Below are 6,000 nucleotides of genomic sequence, written 5' to 3'. Positions count from 1 at the left end.
AGCAGTGACAGAAGAAGAAAAAGGGAAAGAGAGGGGAGTAGGGAGCCAGAGGCATGGATGGATAGGTACAGTGGGAGATGGTGGATGTTGAAAAAGCTTCTTGCTTGGTCTCTCTGCCAGCTTCCTCCTTTGCAGATCCCATTGCTTGTCTGTCATCCACCTAAGAGAATGCACTGGCATCTTATAACTCTGGTAACATTAGAATTCATAAATAACTAGTGTCTCGCACATACCCGGTATGTGACCATACAGCACTTTTAATGACATACACAGATCATGCCATGGATGCTGGTGACCCAGTCTGCTAAGGACAGCTAAGAGGGATCCTTCTTCCCCCACAGACAACAGCTTTCTTGTCTGCAGGTAGAGGCAGCTTCCAGCCACACCCACTTCATTTCAGTCTTCATCTGTCTTATTTGTTGCTGGTCTTATCTTCAGCCACAGCAGTTCCTGTCAAAAGTGAGCGATGAGTCCACCTTCCTCATTTCACCCATGCCACTACAACAGTGAGGCAAAATCCTGCAAATCTAAGCCAGATGGAGTCGGTGACATCCACAGCAGAGAAGAGTATAACTTAGCCCTCACTGCTAGCCCTGAAAGAGGAAGAGAACACACAACTGTTATCAATGGGTATTATCCAAATCTATTTTAGGCTAGCACCCTTCCTTCTGTATGAATTTCTGTACTGCTCTTTCCCAAATTGACTCAAACCTGCTTCAAGGTTGGTCCTGGAGCTAGAGACAGCCATGCAGGGCAACCAGTGTTGGGGGAGTCTCCATGGAAGCTCTGAGGAGGTGGGGAGGCATCCAGCATCTGTAATTGGGGGGGAGGGGGGATGAGACTAATATCTTTTTACCATCCTCCCCTCTGCCAGTTCTCCAGTCTTTCCCTGGGGCTGCCCCAACTTCAACTGACAGGGAACCTTTCATAGTTCTCCCAGGCAAGTGTGCCTGGCAGACCCAGCCCACAAGCCACTGTACACCCACCCTGCTCTGGGGCTCCTGGCTCTCTGTGTGCATGGCCACCCAGGGCTGCACAAGGCCATAGGAAAGACCACAGCAGTGGCTGCCCCTGCCCCACAACTCCTGCCCACACCCAGCAGGCTGTGCCCCGCAGTCCCCTGGCACCAAGCGTCTCCATCACATCATCCTGGGGCATTCAGGAGACACCCCTGAGCCCACCACCGCCAAAAGGTCTCGCTAGCTGCACTGGTGGTCCCAACACTTACCTGGTGCCACTAACATTTATGCTGAAATGAAATGCTTTCTTACTGCCGCCATGGTGCAGAGAGTACAGCACTGCTACTGTGCATGAGAGCTGGGTGCTGCAGTTCTGCATTTTGGGCATGGGGAGGCAGTAGCGATCATGGCAGCACTTGAGTTAGGTGTGGAGTAATCCTGTTACAGTAAAATTCCAGGAGAGGTCCTCAGGATACAACAGCGGTGAAAAGATGCTATAGAACCAGGGGAGTACTGAGGGACACAATAAAGGGTTTTGCAGGAGTCAAGAGAAAACTGTAATGGTCCTGAATGGGTGAGTGGGACAACATGTCCACTCAAAAGCCCAATAGCAGAACACAACATGTCCCTGCATGCATCTTTGCCTATGTATTTGTAAGCTTGGAATCCACCTCACCCCATCATGAAGATGAGGGGACAGACTGTGATGGTTTACCTGGAATTCTAAGGGAAGAATGTTTGAAGGTATTGTGTGGTTTAAGAATATCTTAGAGAAGTCAGGATGGATGGTAAAACAATGGCTGTGTCTCAAGACAGTAATAGATGGCTGTCAGTCTGGAACAGTTTGGAAGATGATGGGAAGGGTAAGGAAGCAAATTAATGTAATGGAAGAGGCAGTTCAAAAGGAGTGTGAAGTCTGTGAGAGCAGTGATGGAGCAGTAACTGAGGGATGCTTCTGAAGTCAGGAAAGGGCTATGCTTCCAGGCTAGTTGTTCTGGTGCTTTGAGGTATTAAGCAGGTATCAGGGTATAATGTTTTACCTGTCTCCCACTTGAATTGTTATTACTTTTCTCCTTTGTGATCTAGACCCTAACTTCCTAAGTACTAGCCTAAAAATACCTGACTGTAACTTGATTCTGAAACAGGTGCTTTATACATGATCTCTGTACTGTTGACTAAAGCAGTATCTCTTATGCAGAGAAATTGTTGTCCTTCTTTTCTTTTTTCTTTTTTTTTTTTTTCTCTTTAATGGGTATTGGCACTAACACTGTGCAGGCCAAGTGCTAGATGGATGTCTCCACTAACTGAGTTAAGAGTATATAAGTATGCTAAGTGGAAGTTGTGTGTCAAAAGTGACTTCAGTCTTGACCCTGAACAGACAGTGAGGCAATGGTTAAGTTCCAACATTCTTTTCAGCATTGAGATTCTTGTTGTTTCTCTTTTACATTACAAATTATGTTGTCATTTTGCAGGTACTACCTAGTCCCATTTCAGGCTCACATCTGCACTTTTGCTATCTCACATGGCTGTACAGTATATATTTCCTCACAGCTTGCTTTCATAACTTAGCAATTTCCTCAGAAGTTTCAGTGCATGTAAGGAAGCTACCTAAAATACTTCTTGAATCAGACCACAGAGAGATGAACCCTAGATGGAACATTACAAATCCTACTTAAGGTTTGGAGTTCAAGTGTCAAATCTTTCAGGAACTTATAATTTACTTTAGCAAACCATAAAATGCTAAACCATTGAATGTAAATCCTAAATCCTAAATCCTAAATCCAATATTGTGACTGATAAGACATATTAGCCCTCAATCATAGTGATAACCTAGTGTTATCCTGTAAGCTATAAACTTCTGGAAATAGACAGCAAGCACTAAAGGTTAAACCACATCAACTGTAAGCAATAACCAGTAAAGCCAGTTAAAAATCTCTAAAAAACTCTAAATGTTGTTACAGCTGTTTTAGAACTTTTTTTTAGCTTCTGGATGGAAAATAATATTTCAGAGAAATCTTATGCACTATTAACATGTTTAAAATTCTAAAGACGTTTTCCTGTACTGAATGAAGGCATTGAAAATATCTTTATATGACCAGCCTCAGGAAAAAGAAGTCAAAACAATGCTGAATTACACGTGAAATAACACTAATTCAAATCAAAGATTGCTTTTAGCATTCAGAGTTAGCAGACTAATTATTCAAAGGCAAGATGGTTGATTGACTTAGAGAATGATAGCTGTTCGTGGTCTAAATGGGTTCCAAGGCTGAATTGGGAGTATATGTTACTATACCTAAGGGAGAAAAGATATTAAAGTGTTAAAACTTTCTACACATGCAATACAAAGAAAGCTAATAAGAACAACTGTGCTGGCTATACAGGGAACAATGTGCAAAATAATTTAAAAAAATAAATAAATTACAGTCTTATAGAAGTTGGCATTTTCAACAGGAAGTTGCAGGAGAAGATATCCATGAATGTATGTGCATCGTTGCACATACAAAAAAAGGTGAGTTTCTTTCTAAAAAAAAAACAAAAACACTTTGTAGCATCTTCTTACGGAAGTCTCACAGCACTCCCATATTATCAGAGACACAAAAACAGCATTGTAATAAACATAAAAATAAAAATAAAAGCCAAGCTATGACGGAATAATACATCTGATGAAAGATAAAGAATTCTGATAGACCCAGTAATTTTATGATGTTTCTTTTCTTTAAAACAATTACTTTATTCTTCATGAAGCAGCAGCATCCACCCTCAACAGCTAAACGCGACAAGCATTTTTGCCTCCTGGGGTTTACCAGGGGTTATTTTGACTACTGATAAAGACAGCAGTGTTATGAAATCGTCACATTAAATGAATTGAACAGAGAGCATTAATCTGGGCAAATTACTTCTAATGGTTAGAAAACTATGGCTGTAGCAAAGTCAGACAATAGTTTCCATTAGAGAACAGAAAAATTATGCCCTATATAACCTCCTTTCTCTTAGACTGTACTGCTCAAGGAAGGTTTTCATTCTTCTGTGATATAATTTAGAAAATATTTCCTGGATCTCTGACAAAATACATGCCTAGCCTTCCCTGCTAAATTACCCAAAAGCATCTGCAATGATGGGTGTAAACCCAGCTTTTCTTTCTGAGAGTCCCAAACTCTAGTTGAGAGGGAAGGTATCAGGGAAAACACGTACACACAAAAATAAATAAATACATAAATAAATAAATAAATAAAAATAATAATAATAATAAAATAAATTAGCATTTCTTTAATTTGATTTCAACAACTGCCACTGGAAGTTGAGCCTAAATGGTTACATTCCCTGTGAATGTTTACAGGCTTTTTTTGCCAAATAGCCAGTGCCACCTGCAGAGGCAGTGTTTGGAAGAGCTTATTCATTCTGCATTTAGTCTAGAAAGAACATAGAAATAGGAGAAGTACCCACAGGCAAAAAAGCTCCTGTCTTCCCTGCTCCTCTTTTGAGATGTTTCTCCTGTTTTTCAGCCATCTGATCAACTGCATTGAATATATGCTTCTAGTCATCTGCTTCTAAGACTTTCAGAATACTGACTTTCTACCTATTTCCATGTTCTCATTGTTTACTGTTCTTGAGGTTCAATCAATTTACTGAAGGCATATCTGCTTCCTCCAGTGTTTTCAGTCACACTGATCCTCTTTCAACCTCTGCATGCACATGGAAAATGGATTATTATATTCTGCTATGAACAGTTTCTACATTTTATAACAGATGCATCAGATGTACTTGGAACCCTTGCCTAGATAGCCCTTATTTTTTCCTAAACTGACCATGTTTTACCATGTTTGTAAGTTTATTTCAGGCAATATTTTCATGACCAATTGTTTACCATCAAAAGGCATAATTGTTTTTGAGACTGAATCAAGTGTGCCAGAGTTTAAAAAGAACACCTCTTATCATTGTCTGATATCTTTATTATCTGTGTGACCTATATTTGCACATAATTAAACATCATAGCACATGAGTATAGACTCTGGTAACAGTCACCCATGTTATTCATCTTACTATTAGAAACTGCTTTTGAGAAACATTTACAGGTAGTCCCTATATAACTGTGATTGTGTGTTTCTCTGTCAAGTTTCTATGAATTACTGGGGCAGGGAGTTTAGCAGTTAGCAATACTGCCAAATTAGGTCCCCTTGATCTCTGAACATGTAATCCCAAATTGAATATTGGTGTGACAGATTGTAATACAAAGTATGACAACGTTAAACTGGTCCTCTCCTCTTCTTGGACTGCTCATAAACTAGAACAATATTATTGAGCACTATCACTGATGCAGTGTGGCCTTGGAAACACACCAAACCTGCCTCTATGTTTCTCCTGTGTGATGAGAAGAAAAAGTATGCCACACAACAGACCTAAGCTTCCAAGAGACAAGTCCTCAAATCTTGCACATAGTACCAGAATAACCTTTTTTAAAAGCATTATTGGTGTGACATACACAATGAGCTCTGTAGAGGAAAAAGCTAGTCAATTTATCCAAATTCTTTCAATAGACTTTCAGCTCTATCTGCCAGTAAGCAACATTCCCAGTCTTATTGCAGTCTGAGAAGAAAAATCTTCTTTGTGTTAGTATTTTTCATGCTGATCACCAGAAGGTTTGTGATGAATGTTGAAGACAAAAACAAAGCCTTCATTGAGGCTAATAGGAAGAGTGCCTCTTTCATGAGAGAAGGAGAAAAGGAATCAGGAAGATAATACAATATTTTGCAGGCATACAACTCTCATTGAATAGCAGTGCAAGAGCACTTTTCTGAAATATTATCTCTAGTAACTTTTCTGCACACAGTCTATTCACAGATGTATTTCCTTTGCCAATCTAAAGTAGCTATTTGATCAGTAGTTTAAAAGTAAATACACACTTGTGATGCACTCAGATACCACTGACTGTATTCAAGTGTCCATCATACAAAAGCACTCAAACAAAAAATACTCAAGTATCGATAGCTTCATTTCACTGTTCTGCACTCAGGACTTTTTCCAAGCAAAGCTTATGTTATTT

The 6,000-nt window shown here is 39.9% G+C and overlaps 1 long non-coding RNA gene across 9 annotated transcripts in view; it reads right to left on the bottom strand.

Moving 5' to 3' along the window:
• Positions 1-237: 237 nt before the first annotated feature.
• The window catches only part of LOC137844098 (uncharacterized), a 118,959-nt gene continuing 113,196 nt past the window's right edge, over positions 238-6,000 (bottom strand). For 8 of the 9 annotated variants that reach the window (XR_011089821.1, XR_011089822.1, XR_011089825.1 and 5 more), the window contains 2 exons: positions 712-813; positions 238-593 (listed from right to left, as the gene is read on the bottom strand). This is a non-coding gene — a long non-coding RNA (uncharacterized lncRNA). Of the gene's footprint in view, positions 594-711; positions 3,481-6,000 lie in introns of all 9 variants that reach the window. The other variant, XR_011089818.1, reaches the window with a different exon arrangement.

The sequence above is a fragment of the Anas acuta genome, chromosome 24 (assembly GCF_963932015.1).
Source record: "Anas acuta chromosome 24, bAnaAcu1.1, whole genome shotgun sequence".
In the NCBI taxonomy this organism is placed as follows: domain Eukaryota; kingdom Metazoa; phylum Chordata; class Aves; order Anseriformes; family Anatidae; genus Anas; species Anas acuta.
The sequence above is the reverse complement of the archived record's forward strand: the minus strand, read 5'-3'. Positions and strand labels throughout refer to the sequence as shown.